We start from the raw sequence: 20,761 nt of genomic DNA on the forward strand, positions 1-20,761 counted from the left end.
GCGCGAAGGCGCTGGAGGAAAAGTGCTGGTGGCGGCGCGGGAAGCGGTGGCGGCGGCTGCCCGGAGCCAACATGACCAGGTAAGTGCCGCGCACTGACCCGGTCCGCCCCACTGTGTCCTCCCGTCTTGCCGCCCAGGAGCGCTGCGCGCCCGCGGGGGCTGCAGGCGCCTCCCTGGCCGGAGCGTCTCGCTCCGGTTTCGGGGAGTCCAGCGCCCGGGCGCCGGAGCGCACACAGTTTGCTCTCGTAACCTCCTCGGGCAGAGGTCCTCCCCTGCATGGTTTACTCCTCGCCTGAAACCTCAGTCAGACCCGGGGAGAAGCGATTCTAGAGAAAGGGGTGTCCGGGTATGTGTATTTGTGCGACCCCCGCTCTCTGGTTCTAGGGTGGGCGTAGCATTAGGGGAAATGGTGGAGCGGTGGGGGCAGTCCAACCTTAACCAGGGATTCTGCCACCTCTCTCTCTCTCTCTCTCTTTTTTTTTTTTTAAGGCAGAGATTACTGTTTTAAGGAGGGCTGATTATGGTGAGGGGGCGATTTCTTTTTCTTTCTTTCTTCTGAACTAGTGGGGAGAAGGAGAAATAGCAAGGATCAAAGTCTACGCGGCTGCCATAGAGGAGGGGGATTGTTTTGGAGACCTTTCCCTGGCAGAATCAGAGCTCGTAGTGGTGCTGAGGGAATCCGGTGTGCTCGCACTCACATCCACTCCTTAGAAGAGGGAACGCATAATTTACAAGGCAGAGTCAAAGTTGTAGGAAACAATTATTTGCTTTCCTGTAGATTTATTGTCCGTTTTATTAAGGTGTGTAGTAAACTTACATTGCTTCTCTGGGTGTTTTTATTTAAAAGCACTGACAAGTGAAGTCTATTTTTAAGTCTAACCCTTAAAAAACATTTTGAACGCCAGGCGTAAGCTTAGCTTTCGCTAACTGGGTGTTCCGAATAGAATAGTAGTTCCATTCTCTGAAACCTGGACTATCACAATCTACTTGTATTGTTTCCAGTCGCCTCCCAGTGAGCTACAGCTACTTGCCAAACATCTCTGTTTTCTAAAATTCTTACAGCGGTCTCCCGACCTAAGCCACAGTTTGCACCCTAATACATAGGAGGATTCTTGAGAAATCGCTCTCCCGTACTTCCTCTTAAAAGTTTTTATTTTTTTTTCCTTAATGCCCAAAGATACAAGGCTGGTGACTTAGAGTGGAGCGCGCACATTCTGAGCCTTTCAGAGGCTAGTAACCGCTTGTGACTTGCCATAGATTTTCTGTTGGATTTACAGAGCTACAAATGTGGCCTTTAGCCTTTGGTGTATTCTAGCTATCTTGTAGCACACCTATGGGGACTTGGTTCAACCGTAGATACTTCTGACCATTTTGACTATTCTTTCTGTTTTTAAGTGCACACCCCAACCGCTCAACTTGAGTGAAACCAGTGTGATATACCAAGACTTGAAACATGCTGATTTAAGGACATCTGTAGATGATACCAAGTTAAAGATTATGTTGTATAGGTAATATGATGATATCCAGAAAAACGTTCAGTACATTATATTTATTATGAAACATATTCTCTCGTATGCCATAGATACTATAGCAAAAAGAACACATTTTAAATCTTTCACGTCTGAATTCTTGAAACAGACATCTTAAATGGACAATGAATCTTTCCCTACCTCCCACATCCGTAATTATGTACTGTACTTTGATTTTCAATGGAGCTAGCAATTCTGCGACAGATTTCTTAAATTCACCCTTATGCTATCAGCTATTATTGTACTTTCAAAGTGTGAAATTGACAAGCTGGTCAGTTTCATGAATTCAGCTGTCAGATTGTGTCCAGTTAAAAATTGCTAAAAGCTGTAAATGTGCCTGCCTGGAATTTTCTTTTGTGAAGGAAAGACAGCAAGGGGATGGGGGATCAAGAAGTATTATTAATTGTAGATCTTTTGCAATAGGTGCACTTCAGTGTGAGATTTATCCCTGGGTGTTGTGGGGAAATATGTTTAGACTTCTGCCACTGTAGAAGTGGCATTCAGTTTTTGTATCTCATTTTAAATAGTGAGTGCTTTACACAGAAGAAGCCTTCGGTAATAATGGTATAATAGGAATGAGAGTCAAAGAAGAACAGTATTTCTCTCACATACATTTTAATATAGTTGGATAATATATTACTTTTGTAATGACATATAGAGAGGTGGATGAATTAAACATCTTATTGTGTAGGTTATGTAACACAAATTCTTCTTGGGCCAGCGCAGTTGTACAGTTCCTAAAGTCATGAAATGTAGCAACCTTTTTTAATATATGTGCATGACAGTAGATACCCATAGATGTAAAACCGCTTAAAGTATTAAATACAATGATTTGATTTGCCTTTCGGGATGGACACTCCTTTAAATCCAGAATATCTCAAAGACAAGAACTTAGAATTGGAGTCCCTTCATCTGCTGCTATTTGCTAAGCCACTAGGGGCCTGTATAACTGTTCTTATATCCAGACGATACCCTCTTATGGCATATGCGAACCCTTCTTAGAGAAACATAAAAAAAAATTCAAGTAGACAGTCCCCCAAGTTGTAGTATAGATTTTTTTCTTTTTCAATAGATTAACTCATGCACTGATGTTAGTCAAAGGACATTTCAAGAACATTATTTAGGGATTTTCTCATACTATGGTGGCGTATGGATGATTTTTCATATAGAGTGTGGATAATAGAAAACAGAAGAGGTATTTGTTCAAATTCATATGTGATCCTAATTTTTCAGCGTATGGCGAGGGTAAACAAGTAGGAACGTTAATAACTTTTATGGGACTGATAAGGGTGTTATTTGCATAATGAAGGGTTAAAAGATAAATGAAGCAGACTTACTTTCGGAGAAGTGTAGTCATAGATGGATGGTGTGATTAGAGGAGCTTTGTAAGTGCTGCGCAAGTTTGTGTGGAAGGAGAATCTGAGGCTGCAACTACAGTTTAGTCAGCACTTGCCAGACCTGGACGGAAGATGCACTATACGTTTTTAAGTGTCAGTTTCACAAATTTAAAATCGACCAGCCGTGGCAATCTTGATAGACATTAGGCAATAAGGTCAAGTATACTTACCCTGTTCTTTTGTTGATTTTCAGTTTTTCAAACTGACAAGGGTGACGATTTGTAAAAGAGCACACTGTTAGTATTTGCATATGGGATTTCTTTCAGGGCAAACTTGATTTATCAGGCCATTGAACTATTCTCTTTTTAAAAGGATTCTATGGGTAAATAAGAATTCATTAAGACAACCACATAGGAAAAGTGCCATTTCAGGAAAGATGCATTTACTAAAGATGATTTTGTTTTAAAACTACCCTAAGTTTCATCATGTTTGTCATGGCAGACTGAGAGTCGGGGTGTGTGTGCGTGTGTGTGTGTGTGTGTGTGCGTGCGCTTCTCAGAGTGTTCCTGAGAGTGTTGTTCTTTTAGGCTCACATTTTTTTAATCTATACATATAACCTTTGGTCATGGTATCTTTCTAATTTCTGAAAGTTTCTGGGAATCTCAAATGTGAACTTTTCTTTTGATGTAGTGTACTCAACTTAGTGTCCACAAAATATACTTTTAAGATTTGTATTACAAGCCCAGATACAAAAAGTACTAACTATATAACTATGCCATTTTCAGAGAGCATTCAAAGATCCTATGTTTTTTCCTATTTTCTTAAAAGACAGTAGTCATGTATGAGTAAACGAGTTATATTTTTAAGCCAAGCTTATTCCGAATCTCTTATTGCCTTACGGATTTATTTACCTTTTGTTGTTGTTGCTGCTTAATCTTTGTACTGTTTATTTTCTTTGAGAAAATCTTCTAGGAAAGCTACTTACTTGTGATGGCAGCAAAGCAACTTGCAGCCTTGAGCAAAATCCGTGTTTAAAAACATTCCTTTTTATATTGTCAGTGATTTGCCAAGAAGGAGCAAAGAGAAGAGTTGTGCTCTCTGTGAACTACGAGATTGAGGATTCCTATATAGCACATCAACTGAAGAAATCTGATAATGTAGAGGGAGATTGCTTGGACGGGATTTGTCAGTAAATTTCATTCCAACCAGCATCACTTGTTTTAAGCTTCTGTAATTTCATAGTACAGCGGCATTGGTATCAAAGGATAGGTTTGTTTGGGGATATATTTTCTATATGGATTATCTCATTTGCTTGTAATTAGTAGTTGGTAAATCGTTCTTGGCTTGCATTTGTTTCAACAAATAGTGTCCAAATTCTCGCTCTTAAAAAAGAAAGTGCATTTCAGCCCTCTACAATGAAGCCCTTAAGAAAGATAGCCGGCACAAAATGCTATCAGTGTTACTTTAATATAAATGAATATGCGTGCTTTAATGTGTGTATGACAAAGTAAGCTTCACCTGGCCTTCTTTTAGATGCCTAAGTCAGGCCTGTAAAATAACAAAAAGACAAAAAAAAAAAAAAGATGGATAGCTGAAAGAATATGACTTGTGCTAACTGATTGTTCATTAGATGAAATTATAGCCCCAGATGTAAAACTTCAGCATTTTCTTTGCGTCATAAGTCTTAGGAAGGTCAAAGACCAAATGCTTATACGTTACAGCAGTCTCTGACCCAATGTAACCTAAGTAATAATGTCATGACCGTGGTGCTAGACTGGAGCATTAATGAAATAGAATTCTTCCAAGAAGTATTTCACGAAATTACACTTACGACCTGTGCCCCTCGTTTCCCCTTTCATAAATCACCCATTTGCCCCCGTGTAATCAAGGGTGAGTTTGGATTTTCTTCTCCTAACATTTTATTATGAAATAGTTTTAAGACTTAGGCATTCAAGTAATTTAAATGTTATGAGCATGAATATTGTTACACTTCTGGAAGGAACTCATTGGAAATTAAAAAAAAAAATGACTAAAACAATCTCTGTCTCCTATTCAGGCAACTCAAAATAATCTAGTATCTTTCTGTTCATTATTTCCTGTTGAATACTGATATTTTTTATAGGACCATATTAGTACCACTCAGCTGGTCTATAGCTTTTTGAAAATCACCCTAAAAGAGAGGCAAAAGTGAGCATTTTCATGACTTTTTAACCTCTGCTGTCCCTCAAATCGAATCCCTATGTGCCACAGATCAGTAAATTAAATGGAAACGATGACAATTTGGAAAGCTAAGACAGCTCCTTCTGTCTGTGAGCTAGCAGGTCATGCGTACCAGCAGGAAAATAGTATTGAAACAACTCAGAAGTTCACCCCTGCTCCCCTCCCCCTCAGTCTACAGCAAGCAAACCTCCCTTTCCTTTGCAAATGACTGCTTTTAGGTGGCAGGTCCCTCTTTGTCTCCTTCAGAATTTACAACAAAATCTAAGAGCCAAAGCCCCCTTCTGAGCCAACATTTTATCTTAGTTCTTTGCATTCACTGACCAGAAAGGCTACTTAACTGGACTTCTTTGACTTTTAGATAACAATGTCAGGAGCCTAGTGACTTTGACCAGATTGCTGTTTACGAGATTTAACTGTAGTAACTCTTTCATCAGTTTCCTGAGCTAGCTTCCATTCATAAATTCTCAATCGTATTTTTTTTTTTAACATCCCCTAAACTATGTTCTTCAATGTAGCAGTAGCTACATAAATTGAGATGTGTGAATTGTATGTAGCAAACGGTATCTGTCAGGACTGCTTTGAGATTTGGAGAAAATTGTACTTCCAAATATAGAAAATGATCGTCTGTTATCAGTAGGTCACAAGTTACAAGAGACGTCTTTTCTCAACTTGTCATTAGACAGACTTCTTTTGTTAACTACAAGATGTAAGTTAGTACTGATTTTATAAATGATCGGAAATTAGTTATTATTGAATCTCATCATGCAGGTCTATAATGTAGATAAATAGAACAAAGATCCAGTTAATTCATAAAAATTTGTCTTGTTTTGTATTTTAAATTAAAAAAATTCTCAAACGTAGACTTCATGTAGTGAACGTATTGTAATCAGTGACACTAGTTTATATGATAGAGTCCTGCTGTCTTCAGCTAGTGTTGCTCCCTGGCTTAAAAATTAAGATCTGTGACTATGAGTGTTTGGTGGACATTTACCTTATTGGCTCTTTATTGTGTACTTTGCTGTCATTACGACAGACCCTAGAACTATCTTTTTCTGGCAAGCGTGTTTATTGAATTCTGTACGTATCAGTGTGCCATAGTGCACGATTTATCTTGGAAAGCTTTTAAAGCAAAAGCAAGAAATGAGTTTTCCTACGATGTACAAAGAAAGCATTTCCCTTAAAAGTCAAAAATGTATTAGTATATCCCTGAGGACATTTCATTTGAAGCTGCAGTTTGGGAGAAGAAATGTCTAGAAAAGCAGTTAATTAAAATGCTGAACCAAAAGAAGTGCCCCCTTTCTTTCTCTCTATAATGGTAGGGCATCTTAGAAAGCTGCTCAGCCCTTTGCCCAGTGCAGCTGTCCTTCCCCGAAATATCAGGTTTCAAGAGCAATGATGGATGGTGGGTGCCTGTAGCCAGTTGTGGGGTTTGCTCCGAGGTCAAATGTATTGATGGAGGAGAGGAATTTACTGCCTTCTGTCTCTGCCTAAGATCCACCGGTACCGTTTCACAGGAAGAAATTAGACTAGACATGTCAAATGTGATCCAGTGTCCCATTATAGGTCAACAAGTTTTCAATGTTTAAAATAAATTTTTTCTCCATCCTCCAACTAAAGGGAACTGTTAAATGTGCACCAAACGGTTGCTTACTATGTAAGTAGAGCCTGGCCTCCCTGTGAAACATATTTCCACTACTTGTGCTATTAACTTAATTGAAACAATAGTCAAGGATTTTCAGAGAAAAAAAATGTACCTGCCAATTCAGAGCTTCTAGTTGAAATAATTTATATGATTTCTTTAGATATGATTCTTTAGATACATGGTTTTATCTCTTATTTTAAATCTACTAGGATTGTTTGCCTGGTGGAGAATAATAATCTATTGGACAAATCTCAAATATTTGTAGGAGGGGGAGAGAATTGCACTATTTTCTTATTGGAACACAGTATTGGACGCCTCTCTCATTGACTATTTTCCATGGATGGAAGTTGTTGGCATATTTGCCATGGATGGAAGTCGTTCTCTCTGAGTTCCTCCTTTGACCTTTACTTTCTCCATCACTGTCAATTCCCTCTTCATGTGACATTTTGGCCTCTGTGTCTCCATCTCCACTCTAAATGGTATCGTATTTTATCTGGGCCCGCTTCAGGTCTCTTGCCTATATTGTCTCCTGCCATTTCCCTATCTACTTGTCATGGAAATGATAATTTTTGCATACATATCTCTCGAAATAAGTTTCCTGGCCTTTCTCTGTAGTCCCAGACCTCCATTTCCATCTGCTTGGTAGCTGACTGAGGAACAGGAGTGTCCCTCCTATCCCAACTCTGTTATTTTGTCTTCCATCCATATTCATATCTCCTTCCCTTTTCTTCATACCTCAGCATCTGACTTATCCCTGACTCATCTCTCTTTTCTTCCTTTCCTTCTTGTCTCCAGCTAATTTTGGAGAATAGATTCTATTCCTGTCATCTTTCACTGCATCGCTTCCTCTCCGTTTCTACCTTTACCGTGTGTTTAGAGGCTCAGTAGTCGCATGCAGCTTCCTATGGGCTGTTTGTGTTTTCCCATCTCTCTTCTCCCTAAAAACTTGTACTTTATGAAATGCAAGGATGAACAATCAAGGGCTCAGTACTCAACACAGCTGTCAGAGCCCTTTGCCCTCTATCCCCAACTTGCAGGTCCAGCCTCCTCTCACCATAACCTCAAGCCTGTCTGCCCACCTGCAGCAGCAGACAGGGTCCCTGCTGTCACTGAAGACGCTCTGCTTTGGGGCCCTTCTTGTTTCTACCAATACTCTTCTTGGAATCCCCTTTCTCTCCTTGCCAGCTATCCTAAATTTTATCCATTAAAATCCTTCTGTTTATTCTCTAATTTTATAATGCTCAGCTCAGGACTATTTTCTTTCCTTCCAATTGAGTTGAATTTCACTGAAATGAATATAAAGAATAATTGTTCATTAGAAAACTCTGATGATCCTTAAGACCCCAAGACAGGTGAAAATTAAAATTGCTTTATCAGGAAAAATTTCTTTAATTTTCTCAATATTACAAGTATAGTACTAGTCAATGTATAATAGTCGTAATAATGATAGTTTCTAAAATTTACTGAGCACGTGCCATATACCAGACATGGTGCTCAGCGCTTTACCTCCAATATCACGTTTAACCTCAGAAACAGCACTCTGTGTAAGTCAGATGCATTTATCATCATCTTTGTAGAAGAGGAAGCTGATCCATGGAAGGGTTAAAGTTGCACACAGACATAATAAAGTTGGGAATTAGAGCCAAGGTTTGAAGTCAAGCAGTAGTAACGTTCTAACTTTTCCATGTGTCCACTCCACTCTTGTGTATGCCATGATTGAAAAAAAAATGTGCCTCTAGCATCTCCCAGGCAAATATACTTGATGGGATGGTACTTTCTTGACTCAAATTTAAGAAAAATATTGAGTACTATGTAGGTTGTCTTTCTACCATTTCTGAAGAGTTTTCTGTTCCTTTTTCTGCTTGGGACTGAAGGCATTGAATTTTTTTTTTTTTTTTTTAAACCAAAGGGGTTTGGACTAAATCATCTTTTTTTTTTTTTTTTTGCAGTTGCATTGCAGCTCTAAAATTTTATGCTTTTCAGCCAGTAACACAACTGCCTGAGCTCTGGGGTCAGTCCTGGAGCAGAAGTGTTTAAATGAAATATCTCCGCCAAGAATAGTTTTTAAAATCACAAAGGCTGGCATTTTCATAGCTGGCCAATAGGTAAAGAATCAAAAGCATTTTTATAAAGAGAAATATAGATCCAGCAGGGATATCTGAAGAACAGCCACCCATCAAAGAAGTGGAATTATTCCAAGCGACTGATATATATGCATTCACTTATTGGCTGCCCTGCCCTAACACAATTTTGTCTGAGAAACATTTGTCAATTATAATGTCCTCTATAATACTCTGTTTTCACTACTCACCTGTTAATTGCATTGTCAATAACAGATGGATGGTTTTATTATTTTTCCCTGTTTAACCTATTTCATAAAACTTTAGCTTTTTCTTCTTTTTTATAAGTCCGTGGAAAACTATTTCTGATTAATTATGGTCTTATAAATAATAAAATACAAAATGTTACATTTGTTTGATGAATTGGAAAATTATTTTTCCTCTGGCAGCAAGGTGCCCTGAAGTTTTAAACCAGACATGGTGCATAAAATAAACTTACATGGGAAATTCTCTGGTCTTTTATGGCGTTTATAATAGCTTAACAATTAAGTCTTTGACCAGGTTTGTAAAATGCTTTTCACATGCATACCCGGGGCTATTTAGCCCTGTTTTTTAACAATTAATCCATAAGCACAGCTTCCTAGAATATGGAGCAGGGCGTCTACCTGAGACATGGAGTAAGTGTTCTTTTACAGTTAGGTTATTATTCATGTTTTTTGATGTTAATGATTATAAGCTAAGAATAGCAAATGTAATGTATGCTGTTACACATATTCAGTTACTATATTAAGAAATGATTGCTTAAGTTTATTTTTATCTGATTCTTGCTATTGTCCAGACTCAACCTGAATTTGATTTATTTTTGCCAAGAAAAAGGAGTTTTTTTTTTTTTTTTTCTCCCCAGAGACAGGGTCTTCTTTAGTCACGCTGGCTAGAGTGCAGTGGTGTCATCACAACTCATTGCAACCTCAAACTCCTGGCCTCAAGAGATCCTCCTGCCTCAGGCTCTCAAGTAGCTGGGGCAACAGGTCTGAGCCACCATGCCCAGATCATTTTTTTCTTTTTTGTACAGCTGGGGTCTCATTATGTTGCTCAGGCTGAGTTCAAACTCTGGCATCAAGCTATTCTCCCATCCCAAAATATTGGCATTGCAGGTATGAGCCACCTAGTACCTGGGTCAATTTAGGTCAGTTTAGTACCTGCCCTAAATTGAGATTTTTAAATTTATCCTTTAAAATCTGTTTTCTCTTAAACACTCTTGTTATTTTAAAGATATCATAATAAATATTAACTTCCTTTCAAACAGATGATTCACTGTCTTTGACATGCCAGCTAGCCTCTGCTGGGAGGCCTCTGTTTTCTGGGTTGTGGTCTCCCTGGGTTCAGTTTCGACCTCACTGTAGTTGCTAAGAAACTCAGATCTGATTAAGTTATTGTCCTCTTTTAAATATTCCAATAGCCCCCCAGACCCTCTGTATGAAGCTTAAAGTATGTCTTAGCAAAGGCCCCTGGATCTTGTTTTCTTTTTCCCGTCCTGTGTCTTGCCACCTGTCCATTCTCATGCTCACTCTCAGCTCTTCCCTCCTCTGCCCCTAACACGCACACACTTTGGAGCGATACTCAAGTATTTACTGTTTCCCAGATGTACCACTCGGCCTATTTCGACTGTATTTTTGAGCATGTAATGTTCCCTCCTCCTCTATTTTTGCCTGACTCTTCTCTTCCTGTGAGGCTTAGCTTAGCTGAAAACTCTTCCAGAAAATCTTCCCTTCCTCCCAAGTCTGTATACCCTTTTCTCTGTGTGCTGAAAAAGCAACTAATAAATTCTACATACAGCGTCTGTCATGAAGCATTGTCATTGCTTACTTGTGATTTGTCTCATTACCAGTGACTTGACCCCAAGGTCCATGTCTTGTTCCCTTTGGTATTTCCAGCACCTAGTGCTTGGCCTGGCTCAATGTAGCAGTAATTGGGGGTTTTGTTGTTGAGTATTCTGTGTACAAATCAGTATGCACAGAAAGCATCAGAGGTGACTTCGTTCATGGCCCTACAACCATATGTTTAGGCTCTATGATTTATGATAATATTGTCAATTGCTCTTGGGTAATTCGTTTTAATTTAATTTTATCTGACTTCATTCTACTTACCTACTTCTTTACCAAACCAAGACAAAGCCAAATCTGAGTAGACTGTGTGTATCTCCTCATATGCCACTAGACAAGACAAATCTGCCTTTACATCTGGCTGTGGTAGCAATTCCCAGATGCACTTAATTCTGACACATGGTCATTATTGAACCAAAAGCCATTGCCTGGCATGATTATAGCTCTTATTTGTTTTCGTTTTAAGGGGCCTCATCCAGGCTGCCAAATGTACAACAGGTGCCTTAGTTTTATACTTGCCAATCTGTTGTTATTCAAATGACTGTCCTAACAGAGACTAATGGTATCTAATAAAATTGATCTCAGTTCTGGCAAAGCAGACTCACAAGAGCAAGAGCGGCATAGGAATTGCAGTGTGGAAATACGCTGGTGGTAAATGTGCTGGTGAAACAGACATTTTTTTTTTGGAAGGTGACGTATGTCTCACACATAGGCCTCTGGTTTATATGGAGCTGTGAACAGTTTCTGAAACCCAGTATTACTTGACCGCTAGGATTTGTAGTGTCTAATCTTATTTTAGATGGACTTGCTGGGTGGCATGGGGACAGGACTGGCTGTGCCAGGTTATCAGTGAATGACTGTGCCATGCCTGTAAGGCATAGCCAGGCAGTCTGTTCACGCCAAACAGCTGGCATGTAAGATGGCTTGCATTTCCTGTTGCTAGAAATTTGCCTTGTTGATTTTATAAGGCCCTATAATGACTTGAATATTACCAGAGATAACCGGGAGGGGACATTTGTGTGTCAGTTTACAAATAGGATCTAATGTTTGGATACTATATTCAAAAGGTATATACGATTTTGTTACTCTTTGAAAATACTTTGTAGGACGCTGCCTTAAGGAAAGCTTTGCTACCAGAGGAACTAACCTCCTGACAACGGGCCATGCAGACTTTTTCAAAAGTGTGAGAGATGGTAAATGTCCCCCCCATGTCTCCGAGGGATGCAGAATTGCAAATTTTTTCGGCAAGGATTTTAGAGACCTTATTTTATTCAGTCCTTTGCCTGCTCTCCCATTTATGCATTCATTCTTTAAAGCGCCAGACAGGCTCTGCTAAGTGCAAGGCATCATGGGAATGTAAGCATGAGCAAAACTCTGCCAGGTGTAATTTGCACACACAGATTTCAGAGATCTGAATTCTGGAGAGTTTAGAAAATTTGTGCTAATGTCCATAAAAATGGCATGATGTCCATTTTTAATTGGAGAATTTTATATTTTCCTATGGAGAAAAGCTACTCAAATTCTACCATGATGGTGATGGAGCTTATGGGTTTCACTAAATCATCACCTTCATCATCATCGTGGCTACTACAATGGGCGAGGGGGGTTAGATCCTCAGCCGCCCAGCCACACTTCACTTCACTCCACAGTTAATTGAGCTCATGTAATTTCCTGTGACCTAGCATATAGAATAGTTCTTAGGTTAGGATTTGGCCATTATTGGATCATCTTTTTGTATTATTTATACCCATCCTACTTGAAAAAGGATTTGCGGCAGCTATTAAATCACATGCTTCATTATCCTTAATAAATCACCTTGGTAGAGCAGACAATGGATGATTGTACAGATGGTTAGTTTCTATGAGAAATTTTTTAAAATATGCATCATCCTGGCCTCATTTTGAAGGATATTTTACTTCAAGTCATTTAAAAAAATGAGAGAAACCTTTAAAAAGTTTACCAAATTACTTACTCAGTGAATATTGCTCATATTAAAAAAAATGTATACTAAATAAAAGTAATATGAATGTGATTAACAATTGTTAACAAATTTATGAAAGGCCTGTTGCCTTTTCTGATTGTGTAAATCGTTAAAAAGTCTTTAATTATACAGAATACAGAAGAAGAGGCACAATGAGGTAGTAGTAGTGTAGTAATTTTACACTAGTTATGTTTTTTGTAAGAAACATTGAGAGAAATAATGAAGTAAGTACATAGATGAAAGCTTATACCCACAAGCCTGTATGAGCATGGCCTTACTAACGTGGGTAAATGGTCTTTCAGATATTTTAAGCATAGAACTCTTCTTTCCTTGTGGAATGTTTAGGTATCAGAGTGACAAATTATACCATGTTTCCCTGTCTGCAGTTAAGAACTAAACACATTTCTGAAAGTAAAATGGGCTACAATGGCCTCTTTGTCAGGGTGATGACCATTTCTTAGATAGCAAATCAGAAGTTTTCCAGGGGTGCTAGAAAGGACATTAGATCAGACCTCACATGATTTTACTGAAGAAAGTAAGACCCCAAGAACTGAAGAGGCTTCATTGCCCCAACTGACCTCTCTCTCTTTGGAACCACACCATTCTTTGTGTGTTTGACACTGTCCCTGTCATGCTGGGGTCCTGGCCAATGCATTGCTGGTTTCGTGAGGGAGGAAGTTTCCATAACAGACCATCTCTGCCTTCACGAGGAATCTAGTGCCTTTTCTCTTCAAGGCTCAATGGAAGGAACAAGAGGTAGATCTTCATCCTAATTGTCTGACTTATAAAACCAGTTCTCCTGATTACTTAATTAAAATTAAATATAATTGAAAACTCAGTTCTGTGAGCTACATGTCATATGGACAGTAACCACATGTCATGAGTGGCCGTTGTGTAGAACAGTGCTGACCTAGGGTATTTCTGTCGGTGCGTGAAATTGACCAACTTGTATTGGCCAGCACTCGTCTACCTGATCATTCTAAAACATCTTTGACCTTTTCAAGATTATAGATGTAATAAAGGTGCACCATTTTCATGCTGAGAATAAGCATTGATGTTAGTAGGAAAGATGCAAGTGGAAGATGTATATTTTGGAAATACAATCTCAAGGGAAGTGAATTGAGAATAAGTGCTGTGTTTTTTGTCCGATGGCAAATAGGCATACTCTTTGATTTTGTACCAGCCCCACGTGGAGAAATACAAGTCCATGGAAATCAAAGAAACAAATTGGGTGCTGTCAGTTCTACTCCATCTCTCCTATCGCATTTCCTGTGAGTCTTTTCTGTTGCTCTGCAAGTGATCTTTGTCTGTTTTCAGCCGTTTTCACTGCATAGCCATGTGGGAGGAGTTCAGCTGTGGGAACATGGTTGACAGAGGAGGCTGGGGTGGGTGATTATGCAATTTTACATCCAAACAGGGCACTGTGAGAATGAATGGGGTCACTCTCAATGGGACAACAGGTGTAGACTGGGCTGCGCTGAGGAAACTGGGTAGGTCTGATATCTTAAAGCTCCATCGCAGAGCACAGCACATGTATCTCTGCTGGGGTGGCTGACTAGGCAGGAGGGAGATGTGAAGGGTACCATATCCTAGGCATGAAGAGCACCACTCACCCTCCCTGAGAATCGTTTGCTTTATTATAACACCCTTGAAGCTTGTCACAGATCAAGCCAATCCAACGTCTCATGTGGTTAATGCTGACAAGCACATATCAGAGCTTATTAGACATAGTTGAAAGAAATCTGGGGGGCAGAAGAGGAACTTCTGGACTCCATCCCTCATAATTGGGTGTGAACAGTGGTGGAGTAGTAGAGACAATTCTGGGTCCCCACCTCTCCGTAACCTCACTATCCCCAACCAAGGGCTAAAGGTTCAGTATAAGGTGTCTAAAGAGCTGTAATAGAACAGTCCTGAAAAGGCAGAGGTTGTAAACTGAACAGCTTTTTTCTACAACTCCTGGCAATATGGTCTCCCTGTCTTCTACCTCTTTTCTCATTGGGTCACAAAGCTTAAGATGATTGTCCCCAAATGCCTTTCTCTTACATGTCCACACCTCGTCTCCACCGTTTTCCACAGGGAGCACCAGGTCCTGAGACCTTTCACGCTAGCATTTGCCTTTCACAGGTAGTTTTTATTTATTTATTTTTCATTGTTACTATTTTTATACAAGAAGTTCTTTTGTTATAAATGTGATTGAGAAAGTGTATAGCAATAGTTTTCCTTTTTTTTTTTTATCAGTTCTAAGACTTTTTATAGCAGTGCACCTCCCCTTTTAATAATCAAAATGAACAAGAAGAGGTTTCTGAGAGGTAAGCATTTTTTAAAGGCAGTTGGTTAAGAATATAATCAATTTGTGTATTAAGCAACGCTTGTAGCTTTGTTAAAGAAAGATGCAAAGGTCTCTGTTGGAGTAGGGGTTGTATTTACACAATGCTGAGGGCTTTTTGTACACAATAATCTCATGTTCGCTCAAAACCACGAAAAAGCTTGTTTCTATTTTTGTTAAAACAGATTTATTTATTTCCTTACCAAAGGGGATTCTCAGCAAGGATAGACAGACTTATGCTTGGTGACATTTTGTCCACCCAGTAACAAAGCAGAAAACTGGAAGGGCGACTTTGAACCAATTAATCCACTAGAGACAAGAACACTCACCTCTTGCAAACTCCCATTTTTCAAGTCTTGGCTTTATACTGTGATTCTAGGTACCCTCTCTGTTAGTAATCGGGGTGAAAATCAGGTTCCTTTTTGTACTTACAGATCTAAATCCTGATGGTCTCAGGAATGTTAGGATAGGACAGAAGCTATATAAAACAGCCACACATTTTCACCTCAGAAAGATTTAATAGCGCATTTGGTCATCTCCACCACTCAGCAGCCTTTGCCTATGGTGCTCCAGGGTCACAATGCGGAACTCCAATTAGTCATCGTAGAAAGGGTATTGGAAACTCTCAGGATCATCCATACATGACACCAATCTTCGTTTATAAAAGTCCCTTGTACATCCTGTGACATTCACTGTAGAAGATGCAATATCAGAACCAGTACAGTACTATAGTTAATTGACGGAATTAATGCCAAAAGGTTGCTAAGTCCATTAAAAGGATAATTAATCATTGTTAATTGTTTAATTATCTGTAAAAAAAGTTAAGGATGGGCATGATTATCTTTTCAGAAAGATATGGTTTGTGTGTTAGCATTTTAAATTTCTGTAACTGTAGGTCCTCTGATTAAATACCAAACTCCAAGGAGAGTTCACATTCTGAGTAGAGATTGGAAGCACAGAACATTGATTGCATTTGGTTATGTCTGACAAGAGGCAGAGTAAGACAAGATAGTGGGGGTTACAAGGGGTGATTTGAAAGAAGACAGGAACCCAAAGTGGTTTTTCTAATGCACTGCTCTAGTATAGTGGTAAAGTAATACAGCTTTCACCTTTCTCTAGTCTACCTTTTATTTATCTTTTGTAAAGTCATAAAAGTAGTATAATCTCATTACAGGGTATTGAGAAAGAAGAAAAAGCTACACATAATCTTTGCATCTGAAAACAACCCACTGTTTTTCCTTGATAAATATTCTGGTGCTTGATGGTGAGTGTGCTGACACAGCCTTTAGCATCAGTGTGTTTTTCTACCTTGCCTCCTCATGGCTGTCCCCTTTAATGCCTGGCCCACATTGCTCTGTTCTTGGGCATTGCCCACCACCTGGAACCCTACCATTTCTCCCACTATTCCACATACAAATCTTGAAGAACCATTTTAACGGAGATAGCATTTTCTGTATTTTGCATTATTTCCTTTAGGGTCAGTATATAGAAGTGCATGGATAATGCTACCAGTGATAATTGAAGATACTGCTTTTCCTCTTGGTCAATTTGAGAATTATCATCTAGATTTTGTTCACTTCATGAGCAAAGCACTGCCTCATTATTGTTTTAATATGTATTTCTTTAATTACTAAACCGATAATTTCTCCCTCATGTTTGTTTGTAAGTAATTATTTTTACCATATGAATTGTCTCTGTGTTTTCCTTGCCTGAGGGTTTTTATTCATTAGTTCGTGTTGTTTACGTATTAGGCATATTAACTCTGTGCCATTTGTGCAAGCATTGTACCTCGCGTCTGTTTATTGGTCTTACTTTAATCATTTTTTAACCCAGATTTCTTTCTTCGTAACTTTACGTAGTCAAGCCTGTTGATCCTTTTCTCTGTTATCGTTCTTTTCATATTTAGGATTTAAGGAAAAAGATCTTTTCCTTTTCCAAGATTGTCATCTGAATTAATTGCAGGGCATTTTCTTCCTCTTGATACCATTTCCTATCTGTTCCTCAGTCAAGTGGTTTTCAAACTTCTTCAGGTGGAGAAGAACCTAAAAGTGCTAAATCACCATGAAATTTCACCATCGTTAATTCTATCATATAAACCAGGTGGTGTTTGTCAGAAAAAGGTCCGACTAAAGCAGACTCCAGATTCACAATCAAGAGTTATGTGTATAGAGATTTTTTTTGAAAGCTATCAAACTGATTAATCTGTTATTTAGCCAACAAGTTTTGTTTGTTTTTATTCAGGCATATTATTAGAAAACAGTGAAATATCTATATCAAATTGAGGTAAATTTGAAACGAATCCTGTTAGCTGATATTTGAATTAAAGCACTTCCAAGTAGCTGAGTGTTTCAGAAAAGAATGTACCTTTACATCTGAAAATATTAACCTTTAAATCATCTGCAAATGAGATGACATTACTAAGGCAAGGTTCTAACTAGATTTTTCTTTCAAACTTGTGAATTACTTATCCATAGGAGATGCAAAGAACAGTCCTTCCCCAATTATTTGCAATGCTCTTTTGAAGAAAAAATTATATGACATCTTTGTAAGTTTTAATATCTGTTTGTGGTCTGTTTTGTTTTTCTCCAAGTCCGTGATTGAGTCAGTCATCATTCTCTTTCAATTACTATAGTTTTATTCTGCTTGATGGGTTGGACCTGTAAGTGTTTCGTAACACATTTTTGTTTCTCTTGTTGATCCATAAAGTGACCTTTCATTAACCCTTACATTTTGAATAAGAAATAGAGCGGCATTAATTCACATTTTCACATCCTGTCATGGGACTTTCTCATGTTCTGTAAAGTGGGCATATTATGTGCAATTTAATTATAGTCAAATCTTTCATTATGTAGAGAAAGCTCTCCTTTCTCTTTACTGCTTTCAAAATAAAACCAACAAAACTACTTTTGTTTTAAATAGTACTGTTTCATTTTGTTTTGAAAGAGCTACACTCATCTTCTAATAAGAGAATATCTAGTTTGACTTAAATTAAAATTCAGTTCTTATGATTGCAACTCTTGTCTGAATTTATTGTCTAGTTGGAAGAAAAAAACATTTAATCTTCATATGCCTCAGTGAAATAATAATATTAAAAAAAATAATTATACTGGGGCGGTACCTGTGGCTCAAAGGATAGGGCGCCAGCCCCACATGCTGGAGGTGAGAGTTCAAAACCAGCCCCAGCCAATAATAATAATAATAATTCTATTAATGTCCTGAGATTAGGAGCTAAAATTGCCTTAAGAATTATTCTACCTATGTCAAACACAAAAAGTTTTAAGATTTTTCGAATATTTTTTGTAAGAATAGATTTTGATTCTGTATGTGGTATGTAATTAGTTTTATAGTCGTTTCCTACCATTAAAAATATTTTTGTTCTTAGCCAAGAAAAAACACTCCAATACGAGTATTGTTTCTCAATGATTAACAAGAACTCTAGTCTTTTAGAGATGTGCCAAGGGCTGCCTTTCTTTGTGAAATAGAGCATATCTTGTAGTTTGCTTTGTCAGTGTTCTATTAAACTATCAAAACACTCAAGTTTTACATTTTGAGCAGTATTTACGCCTGAATTAATTTGCACGTTTCAAGGTCACTAACTTTGATTATATGATATTGTTTACCAGTTTATCCACCTCTAATTAACATAATAATGCATGTCGAAGCACATAAAACTCAAAACTCTAGGATATGAAAAATGGCATTTGGACAACGTTGCTTTGAAACTTATTTATACTTTGTTTAGACAAACAGTTACTAAGTTCCTACTGTGTTGAGACATGGATCTAGGCACCTGGAATTCAGCAGGCAACAACAAAGATAAGAGTTTTTTTTAGGGAGCTTGTGTTCTAACAGGGAGATAGTCAATAAACAGATATATAGTAATATGTAAAATAAATCAGTGGTAGTAGTTCAATGTAGAAAAACTTTACAGGAAGGGGCTATAAGGTGATCAGGGTACAGCGTGGTGTAGAATCACTGACACTTTAATACATTCAAGAGGGGACGCTGAAGAGGTGACTCAATGAGAAAGAGGAGGTCAGCAGAGACCAGTGAGTGAGTGCAGTTCCCTGAGGCAGGAGTGTGCTTGGATTTCATTCTTCTAGTCTTTTCTTTTTCTTTCTTTCTTTCTTTTTTTTTTTTAAGACAAGAGTCTTACTATGTTGCCCTAGGTAGTGTGCTGTGGCACCACAGTTTACAGCAACCCCAATCTCTTGGGCTTAAGTTATTATCTTGCCTCAGCCTCCCAAGTAGCTTGGACTACAGGTGCACGCCATAATGCCCAGCTATGTTTTTGTTGCAGTTGTCATTGATAGCAGGCCCAGGCAGGGTTCGAACCCGCCAGCTTCAGTGCATGTGGCTGGTGCTATAACCACTGTGCTTTGGGAGCTGAGCCCATTCTTCTGGTCTTTTGAAAGGCATTATTTTCTTCTCAGCAATATTGGTAGCAATACCGTTCTAGCCATATCCTATTCTCTGTGTCTACATACCTCAAATGCAGAGCCGATCTATCTATAATCTCTGCTTCCCTCTTGGCTACAGCTGGTGTCCAGAATAGGGTGACCAGATTTTAACATTTGTAAAGCGGGACAACATGGCCTGGGGATGGAGGCGTGCGGCGGGGGAGGGCCTGACAACAATGCAAACTTCCATCAGCAGTTCTCTATAATCACTTCTCAACAATTATTTGTTATTATTACAGTTTAACATTATAAAATTAACAAAAATAATGTAAAACTCATATTCTGGCGAAATAGCCACATGGCACCCGAAAACCATATATGCCCTTCCTGTTCTCCCGCCCGTTAGTGCATTCTTTCCAAAAATTGGGACTTTTTAAAAATGCCACAGGACATGGGACAAATTGTTAAAAAGCGGGACTGTCCCACCAAAAGCGGGACGTCTGGTCACCCTAGTCCAGAAGCCCAGGCGATGTCTACCCAGACAAAAGGAGCCAGGGTCCTGGCATTCCTCTATCTGCCCGGTGCTTTGGTTGTGCTTTGCTGACTCTGGTTCTGGCACTTTGTGGCCCACTTGAATATATGCCTATATCACTATCTCTCCTAATTACAGACCTTCACTGGGGGTCCTTGGATGACCTAGAGGGTGCAAGTACCCTTTCCATACCGTCATTCCTTACTGTGTTTATGCCGACCTTCTTGGGCAAAAGCCAGAGCCATAGTGTGAGTTGTTATTTGCTTTGACTAGCCTGAGAAAATTCGAGAGTTACTCACTGAGCTGCCGCCTAGAGCTCTTTTATATTCCCTTTTTTTCTGCTCTAATTTTACATAGGAAAAATACCCCAAAGAGAAAGTTTCTGTGTCTCGCCTAAAGCCACAGAAGGAGAACTCAATGGGATGTTTGTTAGAAAGGGTTATCTTTACATATTCTAGCCCACTGCCTTTGTCTCTGGATAGACCAGGGTTTAAATTCCTGCTGTGTAAAATCTCTATGATCTTTAGTTTCTTATCTCTAAAATAGGAATAATAGGGCCTGCAATCCTAACACTCTGGGAGCCCAAGGCAAGCGGAGGAGTTAAAGACCAGCCTGAGCCAGAGTGAGACCCTGTCTCTGAAAACTAGCCACGTGTTGTGCCTGGTACCTGTAGCCATAGCGACTCGGGAGGCTGAGGCAAGAGGATCACTTGAGCCCCAAAATTTGGGAATTTGATGTTGCTGTAAGCTGGTTTAATGCTAGGGCACTCTACCAAGAGTGACAGGGTGAGACTCTGTCTCAAAAAAAAAAAGAAGAAGAAGAAGAAGAAGAAAGGAATAATGGGAGCACCG

The 20,761-nt window shown here is 38.9% G+C and overlaps 1 protein-coding gene across 14 annotated transcripts in view; it reads left to right on the forward strand.

Moving 5' to 3' along the window:
* PTPRD (protein tyrosine phosphatase, receptor type D) overlaps positions 1 to 20,761 on the forward strand; it is a 2,156,277-nt gene that overhangs the window by 1,640,063 nt on the left and 495,453 nt on the right. Inside the window, exon 1 of one of the 14 annotated variants that reach the window (XM_023508438.1) lies at positions 1 to 79. The exons of the other annotated variants lie outside the window; for them this stretch is intronic. The gene's annotated coding sequence lies outside the window, so the exon portion shown is untranslated. The remainder of the gene's footprint in view (positions 80 to 20,761) is intronic. 14 annotated transcript variants of the gene reach the window in all.

This window comes from Otolemur garnettii, unplaced genomic scaffold (genome assembly GCF_000181295.1).
Source record: "Otolemur garnettii isolate 467f Iridium unplaced genomic scaffold, OtoGar3 scaffold00006, whole genome shotgun sequence".
Classification (NCBI taxonomy): domain Eukaryota; kingdom Metazoa; phylum Chordata; class Mammalia; order Primates; family Galagidae; genus Otolemur; species Otolemur garnettii.